Source organism: Panthera tigris, chromosome A1 (genome assembly GCF_018350195.1).
Source record: "Panthera tigris isolate Pti1 chromosome A1, P.tigris_Pti1_mat1.1, whole genome shotgun sequence".
In the NCBI taxonomy this organism is placed as follows: Eukaryota; Metazoa; Chordata; class Mammalia; order Carnivora; family Felidae; genus Panthera; species Panthera tigris.
Window position 1 is genome coordinate 44,082,097 of NC_056660.1, and position 18,871 is coordinate 44,100,967.

At 33.5% G+C, this 18,871-nt stretch overlaps 1 long non-coding RNA gene across 1 annotated transcript in view; it reads left to right on the plus strand.

Moving 5' to 3' along the window:
* The window catches only part of LOC122236558, a 56,650-nt gene extending 39,654 nt beyond the window's left edge, over nucleotides 1-16,996 (plus strand). The window contains exon 3 of the long non-coding RNA XR_006214611.1: nucleotides 16,695-16,996. This is a non-coding gene — a long non-coding RNA (uncharacterized LOC122236558). The remainder of the gene's footprint in view (nucleotides 1-16,694) is intronic.
* The last annotated feature ends 1,875 nt before the right edge of the window (nucleotides 16,997-18,871 follow it).

The window sequence follows — 18,871 nt, forward strand, 5'->3', positions numbered from 1 at the left end:
AGCTGCTTGAAGACTTTAGATACTATTGTCACAACTATCTCATGATCCTTTTGTTTCCTATGAATTGGACAACTGCGTCTAGACAAATTATATTTTTCCTCTATGCAATTTTAGAGTATGTTAAAATTAGAGAATAATTCTATCCTATTTATTTAGTATTTGACTTGTTCTTTTTTACCACCAGTTTAGACACAATTTAATTCCAACTATTAACCTCCAAAATCAGATCTTAGTGTGTAATTGAGTTTAAAACAGTTACTTCATTACCAGTGAATGTATGACACCTGCATGCTGTAGTGGAGGGCAAGAGTGTGGCAAAACACCCTATTAGATAAATCCATACATTTATTTCATGTAATGGATAAGCTTTTCCAAATATTTTATTAGATTTTCCAATATGATGATAGACCAAAAGATTTTACACTAGTGCATCCTTACCTTTTCCAGAAATGTGGTGATGAAATGAGTATACATTTGAAATTTAAGCAAACTTTCACATTGAAGGATATATAGAAGAACTTATTTTGTGGGATTGTTAAAGTCAAGAACAGCACAAGACATTAACAGTCTCCACATTATTTCAAAATGATGGAATGTAATAATGTATAATGTTGTCCTCAATTTTCTTTTCTTCAGCACAGAACACAAATCTCAGAAATTAGGGGAAATTTTTCCACTATCTACCCACATTTTCTCCCAGCGCGTACCCTAGGGGACATCAAAGCAACTGTTATATTCACTCCTACTTTCAGCCAGCTGAGGCTTGACAGTAATAATCTACTTGAAGTAATTTTCTCTGCTAACATTTTATACTTATCACTGTCAAGCAGTCATTATCATTGACATTTGGCAGCATTTCAGAATCTATCATGTTGTCTAACACCTGCCAAGGTTTATGCATAAGACTCAGAAGTGTATTAGGAACTACTCAAATTAATTACTATTTCATTAATGGTTTTACAATACTCATATATACCCATACTCTTACAGTCACATACCTTCACGCTTAGATATTTCTCGATAAAGTTTTTAAAAATGTATACACCATTGTTGAATGTTAACATATTTATTAGTCTAAAATCTATGTAACCAGTTCAGATTTCTGGTCTTCTTATATTTAATTTAATTCCAAAAGAGGTGGGGGGGGGGAAGCCATTAAAAATGACTCATACATAACAAAACTTAATTCGTAGAGATGCTATCTAAATCTTCTATCACTCAGTGCCTTTTGTTGTATAAAATGTATTTTTAAGAGACCAAATGAAGAGTGCATCTAAAATAGAATTTGTATTAGTTACCATTTATTTTTAACATTTTACCTACATTGTAACCATTAGTTTTATGTTTACAACTTTTTATACTGTACTGAAAGTGGAAATTCACACTTCGTTTTATCTCCTTCTCCATATGAAAAGTCAATACATACAGAGTACATATTTTAGGATTGATGAAAATATGTATCTTCCTTAACATTGGCAACTTTAGGGGTTATTACAAGATTATTGCAGCTATAGATTTTTCCCTATGGAAAGCTTAAAGTATCCTTGTATGCTGTTGCTAGCTACAGAGATTATTGTATCTTTAACAATCAGGAAAGCTTCTACTTACTTGATTCTAATTTGTATAATTTAAAGTGCTTCCCCCAATATATACATATATTTTTAATTCTTGAGAATGAGAAGAACATAATTTGGGATCTTTCGCAGTTATGTACAAATTTGAGGATTGTTTTTTTCTATTTCTGTGAAAAATGCTGTTGGAAGTCTGATAGGGATTGCATTGAGTCTGTAGATTGCTTCGTTTAATCATTTTAACAATATTAGGTCTACTAATCCATAGATATAGGATACCTTTCCATTTGTTTATGCCCTCTTTATTTCTTTCATCCACATCTTGTAGTTTTCATTGTATAGATCTTTCACTTCCTTAATTAAACTTATTCCTAAGTATTTTATTGTTTTGATGCTATTGTGAGTAGGAAAGTTTCCTTTATTTCTTTTTCAGATAGTCATCGTTAATATTTAGAAATGCAACTGATTCTGTTGAGTTTATATCCTGCAGCTTTACTGAATTATTTTATTAGTTCCAACAGTTTTGTGGTTGAGTCTTTAGTATTTTTTTCTATATAAAATAATATAATCTGCAAATAATGATAATTTTACCTCTTCTGTTCCAAAGTGAATGCCTTTAATTTATTAGTCTTGCATAATTCCTCTAGTTAAGACTTTAAGTACTATGTTGGATAAGAGTGGTGAGAGTGGGCAACTTTGTCTTTGTCTTGTTCCTAATTTTAGAGGAAAAGCTTGAAGTATTTTCACTGTTCAGGATGATGTTAGCTGTGAGTTTGTCTATAAGACTCCTAGTAGCAAAACAATCACATGAAAGAAGAACAAAGCTGGAGGCATCACACCTCATGACTTCCAACTGTACTACAAAACTATAGTAATTAAAACAATATGGCACTGGCATAAAAATAAATACATACACCAATGAAACAGAATAACAATCCCAGAAATTACTCCCTGAATATAAGGTCTACTAATATTTGACAAGGGGAATAGATAGTGTGTTCAACAAATGGTGTTGGGAAAACTGGATATCCACATGCAGAAATATGAAGTTGACCCATATCTTACACCATTTATAAAAGTTAACTCCAAATGAGTTAAACACTTAAACCCATGATCAGACACCATAAAACTCCTAGAAGTAACATAGGAAAGAAACTCATTGACATTGATATTGGCAATTTTTTTTTTTTTTGGATATTACACTAAAAGCACAAGCAACAAAATCAAAAAACAACAAATAGGACTATATAAAAAAAGTTTCTGCACAGCAAAGAAACCATCAACAAAATGAAAAGGCAACCTACAGTATAGGAGAAAACATTTACAAGCCATATATCAGATAAGAAGCTAATATCCAAATATATAAAAGACTCATATAACTCAATAACAGAGAAACAACCCAATTAACAAATGAGCAGAGGAACTGAATAGATGTTTATCCAAAGAAGACATCTAGGACAACAAGTACATGAAAAGATGTTTAAAATCTCTAATCTTCAGGCAAATGCAAAACAAAATTGCAGTGTTTTCACTGCAATCAGACTCAATCACATCTGTTAGAATGGTTATCAGGAAAAGGTAAGGGACAACAAGTGTTGATGAGGTTGCAGAGAAAGGCAACACTTGTAAATTGGTTCAGTCAATATGGAAAACAGCATGAAATTCCTCCAGAAATTAAAATTAGAACTACCATATGATCCATCAATCCCACTTCTGAGTATATTTTCAAAGGAAATGAAAACAGCATATCAAAATTCGCCCTTTCTGTTTATTGCAACATTATTCACATTACCTAAGATGTGGAAACAACCCAAGTATATCAGTGGATGACTGGATAAAGTCCACTAGATCAGTGGATGACTGGTATATATACAATGGAAGGTTCATCTGTGAGAAGGAAGGAAATCTTGTCAATCGCAACAACATGAAGGGACCTTGCAACAACATGAAGGGACCTTGAGAGCGTTAAGCTAGGTGAGATAAGTTGACAGAGAAAAACAAATACTGAATGTTATCACTTATAAATGAAATCTAAGAAAGATGAACTTTGGGGCCCCTGGGTGGCTCAGTCAGTTGAGTGTCCAACTCTTGATTTCTCCTCAGGTCATGACCCCAGAGTCATGGGTTTGAGCCCATGTTGAATAGGCTTCGTGCTGAGTGTGGAGCCTGCTTAAGATTTTCTCTCTATAGGGGCGCCTGGGTGGCTCAGTCGGTTAAGCAGCCGACTTCGGCTCAGGTCATGATCTCGCGGTCAGTGAGTTCAAGCCCCGCATCGGGCTCTGTGCTGACAGCTCAGAGCCTGGAGCCTGTTTCAGATTCTGTGTCTCCCTCTCTCTGACCCTCCCCTGTTCATGCTCTGTCTCTCTCTGTCTCAAAAATAAATAAAAAACGTTAAAAAATTTAAAAAAAAAGATTTTCTCTCTATATACCCCTCTGCCTCTCTTCCCCACTAAGGCTCTCACTCTCTCTTTAAAATTAATTAAGTACTTAATTAATCAAGTAAAATAAAAAAGCTAAACTCATAAAAACAGAGCGTAGAATAATAGTTACCTGGGCTGGGGATGGGGGAATTCAGGAGACGTTTAAGGTACAAACATGCAACTAGCAGATAAAAAAAGTTGTGGAAATCTAATGCAAAGCAAGTGGTTGCAATAAACAATAATACATTATGTTCTTCAAAGTTGCTAAGAAACTTGTTCCCACAAGTAAAAAGAAATGATAAATATGTGACTCAATAGGTTGTAGCTAATGCTATAGTGCTGGTAAACATAATGCAATATATGTATCAAATGAATGAGTTGTATCAAATCAATGAGTTGTACACCTTAAATTTACACAATGTTACATGTCAATTATATCTTTAATAATAATAAAATAAAAAAGAATGAGGAGAGCAAAAGAACTTATTGGAATTAGAAGAACCAGTTAGATTCAGGTATTAGACTGCAAGAGATTTTTAACAGTACAACTATTTAAAACCTTTGCTTGTTATAATCATAATACTTTGATACTCCTTGATATATTTAATTCTTTCTGTATTAAAGCATTTAAGAGATTTTGGTAAAATCACAGAATAAAGAGAAAACACAAACAAGACATCACCTTTCACAGTTTCCTGGAGGTTTTAAACTTGTCTAAATAAACTCTGTAAATGCTCTATGTAAACAGCAAATTTGAATTATACAGGATATATAAACCAAACTCACCTATACCACATAGTTAAAAAAAATAACACAGAAAACCAATAGTACTTCATTGTTTTGAATCATAGGAAAATGAAAATACTCATAGCTGTGCTTTAAAAATAAATTCACATAAGCTGAAATTTAATATACACATATTATCTATAAGGTCAAAACAAATGTGTGATTATTTTGCAGGATTTTCTTTCATATTTCCCATACTTTAATATCATATTCACATTAAACCTATTTCCCTCTCTCTCCTTCTCTCTCTTTGGTGCATCATCTTTCTATCTCTTTGGTAATTTAATGGGTCATCTGTATATGCACACATATATATGTATATATATATATGTGTGTGTGTATGTATATATGTATATGTATATATATGTATACATATATGTATATATGTGTATATATACATATGTATGTGTGTTTGTGTATATATATATATATATAAATAATAGGATAGCCATTAAATTACCACTTATATAGGTATATAGTATTTTTTATATATAATGTATATTTCATATATATTTGAGAAATTTAATGGTTATACAATTAAAGACCTGAAAGCCTGAGAGAAAAACATGTAAATAATATAGCAGGTTTGAAGATACAGTCACTGCTGCTGACATTTTTCTACAAATTATGTCTTCACATTTTCATCTACTTTCTGAAGTTATTGTTATTAACCAGATCTTATAAGAACTGAGTATCAGAATATCTAAGTTACCTGATACATTTCTTGAAGTCTATAATACATTTTTCTTTCGTGGAACCACCGGAGCTACTAGTATGCATCTCCATTTATTTGGGAGCTGTAATGGTGTTACTGGGTGTCCAGGAAGAAGTGAGGAATGGATATATACATAGTGGAAGGAGAACAGTTTGCTGTCTTTCACAATTGATCAGTATTATATAACACCTAACTTACCAAATGGCAGAAAAGAAATTTGAAACAACCCTTGCTAAGGTCTGAATGTTTGTGTCCTCCAAAAATTTGTTGAAATTCTAAATTCCAAAGTTCATGGTATTAGTAGGGTGAGGCTCTTGGGAAGTGATTAAGTCATGAGGGTGACTCCTTCCTGAATTGGATTAATGCTCTCATAAAATAGATCCCAAGAGGCCCCTACCCCCTTTCACCACGTAAGGACACATTGAGAAGTCTCTGACCCAGAAGAGGGCTCTTGCCTGGTCGTATTGGCACCTTGATCTTGGACTTCCAAACTCTAGAGCTATGAACAATACATTTCTGCTGTTTATAAGCTAGCCAGTCTGGTATTCTGTTATAGCAGCCCCAACATAATAAGGCACTTTTGCTAAATCCAAACCTAATGTTGCAAATATATCTCAGATAATTCTAATTTTCAATAGAAACATTTTTTAAAAAGAATATTCTGTTTATTTTGTATGAAAATACTGGAAGAATTAACAGTAATATGAAAGTGAAAATTCCAGAATTACTAAAGTATAAATACTTGATATATTTTAGTTTATGTTTGAAATACTATAAAATATTATAGTATTATGTATATAATAAATATATTTATATACAATAATATATAAAATATTATTGAATGAGAGCAGAGGGAAAAAAGGAGAATTCAAAGAAAGCACAAAGTTTTTTTTGGCCTGAGAAATTAGAGGGATCACAGGCTGAGGCTAGGTCAGATATTGGAAGAAAAGTTTGGGAGTTCAGTTGTGGACATGTTAAGTTTAAGTTTAGATATCCAAATAGAGGCATCATGGAGAAAGTTGGAAATACGAGTCTAGAGGATTAAAGAAAAAGATGAGTTGAAGTTATAAAAGTGAAATTTTAAGCATATAATATCATATTTAAAGACATAAGACTGGTTGTACTTATCTGGACAATAGGCATAGATAGGAAAGGTTCCCTGGACATTATTAATATGTGAATAAGAGAAGGAACCCCCAGAACTTACTGCCTGACTTTGCCACATCTGAGTGATACTGATTTATATGTCAGAGACAGGTCCTCAGCCATAAAATAATGTTAAAGCACAACATGAATTATTTCATTCAATACTGTCAAAAACTTTATTAATGAATTGTATAATTGTCCCCATTTTTATGTATATAAACCCGTTGAGTAACACATACTGATTAAGCGACTATCAGGTATTACTGGGTTTTTAACTATTAGACAGTATTATAGCTCGTATTGCTCTTGGATTGATATCTTCTTTAAGGGAAGAGAGAGAGAAGAGGGAGAGACAGAGAAGCTTCTTTCCAAATTATACACTGATGTAGTATTCACATGCATTTGTTCCATGAATGAATATACATATTTGTTGATTGAATAAACATTTCACTTGGGAATTTAAAAAGATAGCCTATAGCTAATTGTATCAAGTCTCTGAACTTTTTTTCTTCTTTTAATGTTTATTTATTTCTGAGAGAGAGAGGAGGAGAGCATGAACAGGGAAGGGGCAGAGAGAAAGAGAGACACAGAATCTGAAGCAGGCTCCAGGCTTTGAGCTGTCATCACAGAGCCCGACGCAGGGCTTGAACTCACAAAATGAGAGATCAGGACACTCAACCAACTGAGCCACCCAGGCGCCCCAATACTATTCTTATTTTCTAATCTTATAATGAACACAGGGTTCGAACTCATGAACTGCGAGCCAAAGTCAGAAGCCCAACGACTGAGCTACCCAGGCACCCCGAGTCTCAGAACTTTTAATCAGCATTCAGATCACATTAACTACTATTACTTTTCTAGCATTACTTTTCATTATGTCTTCATTTGATTATTCTTTGTTAAATAATAGCTCCTGAATTCCATCTTAGTTTTTTTTCTACATCCTCTTCTCTAGAGTGCTGCTTCTTCTTGATATTAAGTAATTTCCAGTACTTCTTCAAAAATCTCAATTACATGAATTATTTATTTTTATTCCTTCAGTTTTATACACATTTGGTAGTGTGTAAAAATAGATTCTAGGTGGAAAGTGAAATAAATAATCAAAACTAGGGAGGTAACACTATACATGTAAGACCAACGGTCAAAGGTAAGATATTGTGCATTTACCATACATAAGAAAATAATCACATAAAAAGGAAGCATTCAAAGAATATTCTGATAGAAAATAAGTAAGTAGAAGGTACAGAATGTGACATGTGATAAACCTCCTGAAAAATCACCAATCAGAGTATTTGTGATCAGGTGTATCTATAAGTTTAACTCTTGACAATGCAAACTCAGTGGAAGGTCTATGCTCTCATGCAAAGAATACAAAATTACATATTTAGTGCTCAATTTTATTTATTAGTAATGATTAGGTTTCAACATAGCAGTGTTTTGGATAACATGTTATTAAAATGAATATGTGCACCATTTTTGCCAGCAATAATTTATAATCTAATTAATTGAGACAGCATATAAGCACATCCTACCCTGCAATAATCTAGTGGATTAAAAATTTGTGTCTTTGCCCCTTTAATCATATCACATAAAATATTTGATTTTGAGTTTATGAGAGGAAGCACACTGATGTTTTCCAATCTCAATTACTCACTCAATGCAGTAAGTAAAGGTAAATTAAAACCTATATATTTTTTAGCTGAATTCAAATGACTTATTATAAGGAGGCACTAAATAACTTTGTTTAAAAAGACTAATTCTACCTGTGAAGTGTGAGGCCTCCAAATGACCCAGACCACATTTTATTTTCTATCAGAAGATAATAAAGCCAGAGAACACTTTCTTGGTACTATCTGGTCAGGGAAAGTTGGTTCTATTTTTATGTTTGCCCAACTGTGACAGTCTCATTCACATTTTGGAATCATGACAGACAACCCAATGGCATTCTTTCTAGAATGCTGATAAAGACTGGAGACAGCTGACTAGAACAAATTGACATATTTCAGACTTTTAAAGTCTCTATCTCCTAAAATTTTCACTTATGTGGCCTGGAATCTTAATGCCAGCTAATCATGGCTTTTCCCTCATCTAAAATAATTTTAGTTTAGGAGTGGCTGGGTTGCTCAGTTGATTAAGCATCAGACTTTGGCTCAGGTCATGATCTCTCAGTTCATGAGTTCGAGTCCCGTGTTGGGCTCTTTGCTGACAGCTCAGAGCCTGGAACCTGTTTCAGATTATGTGTCCCCCTCTCTCTGGTCCCCCTCCCCCTCTTGCTCACACTCTCTCTGTCTCTCTCTCAAAAATAAATAATTTTTTTAATTTAAAAATTAAAAAAGTAGATAATTTTACTTTAACAATGAATCTTATCTCTTTTTTCACATGCACTGTCTAAACTGATCTCACAATTATTCTTCAACTTTATGCTATATTAATGTACATTAATGACTACAATATCCATATAATCGTATCACAAGATTTGATTTTGATCTTGTCTTAAGATTTTGATCTTGACAATAACCACCAGCTCTTTATTTACGCTTCTATTTAGCCAGCCATTGCAAGAGGACCTAAGACCTTGATATTCCCCAGAAATATATCTCTAAAATCTTATATTTCAAATGCTGAGCTTGACTTATAGTGACTACATTTATTTCCTCATCGTAATTCAAACAAACTGGGTTTTGACTTTATTGAGATCTATTTTATATCCAGCAATTTCTTCTTTCTTTCTATCATGTCTTTTATAACATTCTTTCTTTCCCAATTTGGCTTATAGAGCATAATTTGGGGCGGGGGTGGAAAGATTGCCACAGAAAGACAGTTTTAATGGTATTCTTTGTATTATAACTATAAAATGAATCTAAAATGGGTGCTAAAGAAATTTTAAATAAATCAATAACAAAATGATATTAAAAATAAGTGAGAGAGGGTTGGGGATAAGAAGTGGGTAGGATACGAAATGAGACGTTTTTGAGGATATCAAAAAATGTAAAACCAGTGTTAAAATCTGTTTGCAAAGAAGTAATACATAAAGCATCATTGCAGGACAAGAAATAAATTGTGGGGTAGAAATAAATTGTAAAGCTCTACGGATGTGTTATGTATAAACACTCTCAAAATGGACACCCAGATAGGCTAGCACACTCTATGTTTGTAATCTGGGTACTTTTAGGGTGTGACTAATTAGCTCAGATTTTTTACTGTGAATATCTGCTACTGGAAAAAGAGCATTCATGGTAGTTTTAGTACACTCATGCTCATTGAGCACTATAGTATTTGGTAAAATTTATTCTCGTCCAGAGTCATTGCTAACCAACTGTAGTGTAATTGCTCAGCATTAAAATTAATTTATTAATATGCAATTAATAAGGAATGTAACTATCATATCTATCATTAAATTATCATATAAAATTTATTTCACCATTCAAAGGTGAACACTCCAAAAATCATTTTCCATTTATTTTCCTAAGCCATATTAGCAATCAGCAAACAAAAATAACTCTGCGTTCAAGATTAGGCATATATTGAGAAACAAAATACATTATTTCTTCTTAAAAAGATCACAACTTAGTTGCATAAGTTAGGAAAAGATTAAAGTAACTTTGAATAAAGTTTATTTGCATTCCTGTATTGAAATTGAGAGGTAACACAGAGAAACTTTCTTTACCACATATTAAAATAGTTTATTAAGGGGTGCCTGGGTGGCTCAGTTGGTTGAGCATCCAATTTCAGTTCAGGTCATAATCTCACAGTTTGTGGGTTCAAGCCCCATGTCAGTCTCTGTGCTGACAGCTCAGACCCTGGAGCCTGCTTCAGATTCTGTGTCTCTGTCTCTCTCTGCCCCTCTCCAACTTGTGCTCTGTCTCTCTCTCTCAAAAATAAATAAACATTTAAAAAATTAAATTAAAAAACCCAGTTTATTAAAGCTTTAATAATCCAGCAGTACAGTTCATTCATAAACAAGGGGGGAAGGGAGGGAGATAAAGACAGAACCAAAAACAAAGAGACAGAGAGATACCAAAGAGCAAAAGAAAACCCTAAAACATTAACATTAAAGTTCAGTTTCAGGGTGCCTGGGTGGCTCAGTCGGTTAAGCATCTGACTGCTTGGGTCATGATCTCACGGTCCGTGAGTTCGAGCCCCGCATCGGGTTCTGTGCTGACAGCTCAGAGCCTGGAGCCTGTTTCAGATTCTGTGTCTCCCTCTCTCTCTGCCCCTCCCCTGTGTCTCTGTCTCAAGAATAAATAGACATTAAAAAAAATTTTTTTTTAAAGATCAGTTTCAGTACATTTCCCCTGTTTCCATGAGGGTTTACTGAATTTGAGTAAATCTTAAATAGGTTTTGTGAAATAAGCCCATTCGGTGGGGTGAATTTGTAACCTGAAGTTAAACAAAAACAACACATTCTATCCTTTTGACCACAATAATTGATAAAGGATGAACACATGACACAATCTGAACATGAGTCATCCAGAGGCTTTTGTTCCTGACACTGGGGAAGAGAAGTAATTAAAAACTGAAGCAATATAAATGCCTCAACACAACACAAAAACAATGTCCAATGTCATTAGTGAACAAAGGCATGAAAATTAAAAAAAAAAAACAATTGAAGAGATATATTTTTTAATTATGAAGCTAGATTTTGAAGGATAAGTAAGTGTACAAAAGAAGAAAGACACAAAACACAAGGAATATTGAAAATAGTATTGTGTATTTTTAAAACTGCCAAAAAATAACATTCACCTCTTGTTTTTGTTTCTTTGTTTGTTTGTTTTGCACATGGTAAGTTACTAAGTAAATGGTTGCATGGAAATTACTGTCAGCTCGAAATGTTTTTTTCTTTCACAATAATAACATTTTTTACTTAATATATGGATATTCAAAAGAAAGACTACATTTCCCGGTGGCCTACCACCAAAATTCTAGTCAATAGGTGGAAATATTATGTGGCAACTTCTGGCAAAATCTTTGTCAAAGACATTGTACTGAAAAAACTTAAATAGACGAGGAAATCTTTATTCAAGACTGTTGCAATAAGGAAGAGATATTGAAATCAACTCCATTGATTGAAACAAAAGGCAGGAGGTTTCTTAAGCAATGGAGTAATTTTTAATATTTATTTATTTATATTTATTATTTTTGAGAAGAGGGGAGGGGCAGAGAGAGCGGGGAGAGAGAGAATTCTAATCACTGGGCTGACAGTGCTGAGCTCGACACGGGGCTCAATCCCAGGACCATGCGATGATGACCTGAACCAAAATCAAAACTCGGAAGCTTAACCTACTGAGCCACCCAGGTGCCCATGAATGGAGTAGTTTCTAAACAGTGGAGTAAGTAGTGAAAAGTGGTAGAGGACAGGACTTTATTGGGGACAGGTTGATCTCTGGGATGTGTTAAGCACATTGAATCATTCCTGAATTTGCAGATATTTTTCTCTGTGATTAGGCCATCTGTGTTTCCTAACTAGTGTTCATCAAAGTTAGGTCCCTAAGCTCCCACAGATCCTGGGAAATAGGGGCACTATCTTTCTTGATTGCATTTGAAAGGGATTATCTCCAGGTCCAGGAGAAAGACATTTCTAGGTTGTAAAACTGGCTAGAGGCTGAGAAATTTATCTACGATTCAGAGGAGCAGAGGAAGAATTTGCAATTAGAAGTTTTCTAAAGTAATTGTTCTAACAAAAGAGAAATTAGGGATTTACAGTCAGGAAAATAACTGTCTAAATTTTAATCAAGCTGAGGTAGTCTTGGTTATCCTTTAACAAAACTAAAAATGTTGATGACCTTTGCCCTTTATTAATTTCTTCTTCCATCCTTATGTCTGGGATGTAGATTATTCTTTGGATTTAGATAATATGGGATATACTTTAGTGGTAGCAGAGTAGTAAGCTGAAGTGATCCTGTGTCTGTGAGGACTTTGTGGAGCAGAGAGTACTATATCAGCTCTAGACTGCATACTTCCAGATGTTCTGCGTGTTTAAGCCATTGGGCGATTTGGGTCTCTGTTGCTCTCAACTGAACATAATCTAATTTATTGCTTGTTTGTTGAATTGTAGCAAATCCAAAGGGATTCCGAAATAGCTTCTTTGACCTTCACCAACAGTATGTGTTCCTGAAGGTCAGAGAACTAAGAACCAAGAACCAAGAAGGTTTTGGACCCAACAATAACCATAGAAAGGAGAGAAACAAGGGTGGACCCAAAAGTCAAAGGTACAGGCAAAACTTTCTTGGGGCTACAGCTGGAGCTGAAGGGAGACACGGCGCTAACAGAGAGGAGTTAGGTGGGCCTTCCCAACAAAGGGGAGGTCCTGTGTATTTAGAGAAAGTTCTTGCTCAGGGTCCCACCCTGGTCCAATATGCTAATAAGGGAAAGAAAAAAAAATGCCTCCTCCTGATTGGTTGGAAAGGCCTCCTCCTGCTTGGTCAGAAGGGCCACCTCCAGGCTGGTTGATATTGGTGGGCAACTCAGGCAACTCCCTGGTGCTTTTTGGAGCCAGGGTCCTCAGGTTTGTGCAGCCTTCATCTTCAATCTGGCTCATATACTGGCCCGCATCCTGGTTTTGCTAAGAGAAGCAGGATAACAGCCAACAGAAAATGCCCCAAGTGCGTAATGTTCTTCACTTGGGGCTTGTTCCCATGGCTCCTGTCAATATGAGCGCCTTTTACCTAGGAGTTCCTACATTTGTTTACTCTCTATTCTCACTTGTTATGTTTTATGTGCATTTCACTTCCCCAACCTAATTCAAAGGTAATCACATTTCATACACCTCCTAGAGGATAACGTGGTAACATAATTTACCCTAGTAATAATTATTTGAAAAATTATGTCTTAATAACATCTATATTTAATAATTGTACAAATTTCTAATATATGTTTTTGTGTGAGTTTGGGAATATATCAGAGAACATGGAGGCTTGTGAATATGTAATTGTCTTTACAACATACTACATTCTAAAAAGTAAAACCAAAATACTGAGTGTACCGGGGGAGAATGGAGTACAATATTTATTACTAATTGGTTTGATTACTGAGTGATTTGGAATAATATCAAAGTAAAAGGCAAAAAGAGAATTTTTCATACTTTAGAAATCTTTGAAGTTTTTAGCTTATCTTTTCTGGTCCCCTTTCTTCAAATAAAATTCTAGCTAATTCAGAATATAGAAAACCTCAAGTTTAAAAATAATTGCCTTTCAAGCTCAAGCAAATAGAAAATCTTTTCACTTTTATCATAGGTATTTTACTGAGAGCTTTAAGACCAATATTAATAATGTCAAAGTTCAGTGAAATGTAGTGCATAATAAATATTAAACAACAAGATAATAATGATAATGATTTTTTCATTGAGGACAGCTTTTAAATTTTTGATTCATATAAACTATTAACTTGAAGCCTTAATAGAGTATTGATTACGTATAAGGGCCCTAAATAACAATAAAGAGATCCTTACAAACAAAAAACATCACATGAGAGAGTTTCTAATTAAAGTTGTAATTTATTATTATAAAATAAATGTTATGGCTATAATTTATGATAACTACACCTGAATAACTAACTCTGATTGTGATCAATAAGTATTGACTAACAGAACTGAGTTGTTTGCAATTTTTTCCAATGAATGCAAATCAGGACACATTTATAAACACCAAAATTGTCTCCCTTTAAGCAGTGCATTCTGTTAGCAAAAGTGAAGTAAATATACAATAAAAAGAAACCAATTTAATCATTGGTTTTATTTTACATGGAATCAAATTAAATTTAATTTAAACTGGGTTGCATATTTGCATATCTAAGAGTCAGTCTGTATATTCAAATAAGTTTAGATGAGTCGAGTAGGGAATATGTGTTTGAAAGTGATGTCTCAAGATAGGAAGCACATTTTAAACACACTTTTGGTTGGGAATAAAAAAAAAAAAAAACAAGCAACTACTTCCTATTGCTAGATCATGATCAAAGTTGAGACAATCACCTTAATGTTTAATCCTAGTATGGAATTTATTCCTACTATGGAATTTATTCATTTTTAAATGAGAATGAAGGGGGTTCTAAATATATTCATATCGCTAATTTTATCCACACATATTTATTGAGTAATCTGTCTGTTCTGAGCACTGTTCTAATGTGTTTAGGATCCTATGTTTATAAATGTCTTAAAAAAGAGCTCAGGCCTGAATTATAGTGAAGAATAGTGGATCCAGTACTGTCTTTGGCCTCTCATAGACCAGATTTCAAAAATAAGGGCCACTGTGTGAGCTTTGCCTGTTATTTAACTTTGATATGTCTTTGTTTCTTCTTCTGTAACATTAGGATAATAATAATAAAATTCCAAGGCTTTTGTAAGGGCTAAATAAGATGATATGAAAAGTGCTTGTATAGGAGACAACTCAACAGATGGCAACTCACTGTAATTAAATCATAAGTAATAATTATATGCCTTGATAAATAATTGTGAGAATTGATAAATGCATTATTGGTGGTTGAGATTTCAAGTGACCAAAATATGTGGAGACGTTGAATGGTTCTTGTCTCATTTTAATGTAGATGTTTGCGAATATTTTTTGATCAGATTCCATTTGATAGCATATGGGCACTAACACTGATAATCCAATGTAGATAGCCTCCTCTGCAGGCAGCCATCATATTTGGTGGGCACCCTTATTGCTTCCAGAGAGTATCGCTGCATTAGCATGGCTCTATACCACTCTGAAAGATACTACAGAACAATTGTTCTACTTTTGATAAATTATGTCTTTCAACTAGTAATGCCAACTACTGGAATTCTTAGGAGGCAAAAAGCAGTGTGGTAGTCTGTGGCTATATTGAAGAGAATATCACTTTGCATGTAGACTTTATTCTGTTCGAGAATAATCTGAATCCTGCCACTTGTACCTTAAAATTTTAGAATTTTCAGTGCAGAAGTTCTTTTAATTTACAACTGTAGCCCTCACTATGAAATTGTATGATTTTCTAATTCACTGTTTAACCTACCTGTCTGAATTCTCAAATGGTTTATCTTCGAATTTTATCAATTGTGTATGATGAATGGCTTTATTCTTTGACTATATATTCTCAAAGTGGCATCAGATAAATAGTCTCAAATTCTCTGTTAATGAAATATCGAAAGCCACATTGTTACTCTACTTCAGACAAATGTTACCTATTACCCTATTTAAATTCTGAGACAATATGTATATATTTTGTCAGTATTTTTGGAAGACTGCTATGGAGAACATTAGACCCACAGTTACTCAATTAGAATGCAAAATCACTGCAGGTAGGATGTTTTATCTGTTTTGTTCATTGCTGTATTCCTAGCACCAAGAACAGTGCCTGGAAGACACTGAAAAAAAAGTTTTGCTGAGTGAGTGAATGAATGAATGAATGATAAAGGAAAATTACTAAGGAAATACTGAATACCCTATCCTAATCTTAGAGATTTGTAGTACATATTTGTATATTAAAGACAGTGGGGAGTCTTGGATCAAATAAAATTATTAATCGAGATGTTTATACTTAATATTCTACAGAAAGCTTTCAACACCTATAAAAATCAATTGAAATACATGCCCCCATAAATATACTTTGGAAAACCAAATTGTTTACACAATTTAATTTACATAAGGTCATCAAACTGGCTATCGCTGATTTTTAATATAATATTAATATTTTGTTCATTTAGAATGTCAAATTTCAATCTTAATACAGACACATTCGGTAATGGTATTTTCTTATCCTGACAACTCAGTATTTTAGGTGGATGAAATGATTTGCTTCTCCCTGACTACTTCCTTATCATCCTTATTTTAAGCTGACAAGCTCGTCTGATTTTTCTTTCTTTCTCGTACCAAATTGCTTAATTGTTTCCTTCCCAAGAAATGCTGTTTCTGTTTCTGCAAAGAGATCCATGTTCATTTAAGATTCAGTTTGCTAAAGACTTCTCCTCTGCATGGTACCCTCAGAAGAGTAGTAACAGGCACACGATTCTGTTCTTCTGAAACATCACTTAAACAGCAGGTCCTGGCTCTTCGTTCCCATGCTGTTCTTTTTTCTTATTCCTAGGAACCTAACTGGAAATGTTACGCACAAATTGACATTGACTGGCTACTCTGTTAGGCTTTATAATGGACTGAAAAAGAGAAGCACGCATTCTCATTCAACTGTTTCCATCCAGGGGGAAAAAAAAGGAGATTCATTGATTCTACAGAGACAACACATCAAGCACTCAGAAAATCCAATTCACTTAAAAAATTAAAGCTGTATTGTTTGTCAGTCAAATCTTCATTTTATTCTCAGAAAAGACTTAATACAACTACTTTGCAAGCACTCTATTCTAGTGAAAATATTTGTACATTGACACATTAAATAACGCTTCATTTTTCCACTGTCTTTGTTTTTCTTTCACTTGATTTCTTATTTAAATTGTAATGAAGTAAGGAGCGAGAGGTATGTGTTTTACTTCAACAATTTGTACAAAGATTTCAAAGTCAATCAAAAGTTATTTTTTAAATAAAAAAATTTTCCTCCAAAAACTTCCTCATATGCTTAAAAGTTCAAGTTCATTGGTTATGTCTGCTGCTGTATAAGCAGGATGGTTACAAGACTTAAGTCTTGGATATGAAACAGATTTAGCTGCTAACTGACTATATGATCTTGGTCAATATATTTACTTTCAAGCCTTGTTTTTCTTAAAGAAATGGGAACATTAAAATCTTTACAGTCCAAACAAATAGATTATGCTAATTTAACCTGAGTCATTTTTTTAGAGGGTCTTATGAAAAACTTCTATAGTGAATGCTCTATATATTTTCGAATAAAATGGTTTTTTAACTATATTAATAGCACAATTAATATAATAAATTAATAGCACCAACCAATTTATTTGTTTTTACTATTAAATCATATCTGGGGTGCCTGGATGGCTCAGTCGGTTAAGCGTCCGACTTTGGCTCAAGTCATGATCTCACAGTTCATGGGTTCGAGCCCTACGTCAGGCTCTGTGCTGACAGCTCAGAGCCTGGAGTCTGCTTCAGATTCTCTCTCTTCTCCCTCTCTTTCTCCCCTCTCTCTCTTCTCCCTCTCTTTCTCTCCCTCTCTCTCTTCTTTCCCCCCTCTCTGCCCCTCCCTCCCTCACGCTGTCTCTCTCCCCCTCTCAAAAATAAATACACATTAAAAAAATCATATCCTTCATAAATTCTTAAACATTATTTCTTTTTTTTTTATTTTTAAAAAGGAGTAAATAATTGATATAGAAAGACTTGATTATTTTGAGGAAAGCTCAATATGCATTATGTCATACATAAAAAAACTAGGTATTTAAAGACTCATTTGTCTTTGTTGAACACTTACCACATCTTAAGCATAATTTCTATGAAATATAAATTGTGGGATACTACCAAGAAAAGGGAGTTATACCAGTATTTTGTATCACACAACACATAATGTACATCATCACCAATTGTAATCCTTCTGCATCTTAGTATCAAAGCTAATATACAGTAATGTCATTAAGATAATTCAGTGAAAAAAAATTAGTTTTAACTGTCTTGCCTCTAATGTTGTCTTCATTTGAAGATATAGATAACTAAATTTCTTTTTACAATATCTGAATATTAAACACACAATGTCAAAATGCCATAAATAGGTAATTTATCAAAATTAGAGATATTTATACAGAGATATATCAACACCTTGCTTTGAGAAACCTTGTTTTTGTACTGCATCTTTTTAATTCAATGTCTTTTGGTTAGTGTGATGCAGTTGGTAATTAAACTACTGATAAATTTGGGTAACATATTTTGAAATATATTAAAATACTGGGTAATTATGATGGTAAATTATAATTTCAGAAGAGTCTATATTTTCATTCACCTTGCTTCATATTTTATGAATTGTTTGTATACTGTAATCCATCAAATTGTTATGTTAATATGTTAACATATTAACTATATGTTAATAATTATTTGATTAAGACTTTGAGACCTTTGGGAAATATATCTCCCTATGCAATGCGCTGACAAAACGATCAACATTTGCCTGGTATGTCACTCAAAAGGGAGCGAAAGCTACTGCTTTCTTCATCAATGGGAAAATGTACAATTTCCTTTGAAAAATTGAAAAGACTGAGACAGGTATATTTTTCTTTACTCTGAAAAGAATAATAATGTTTTTAATATTATTAAAATAAATAAAATAAAATGGTTAATATGGCAGAATAGTAGGGGGAACCTATGCTTGCC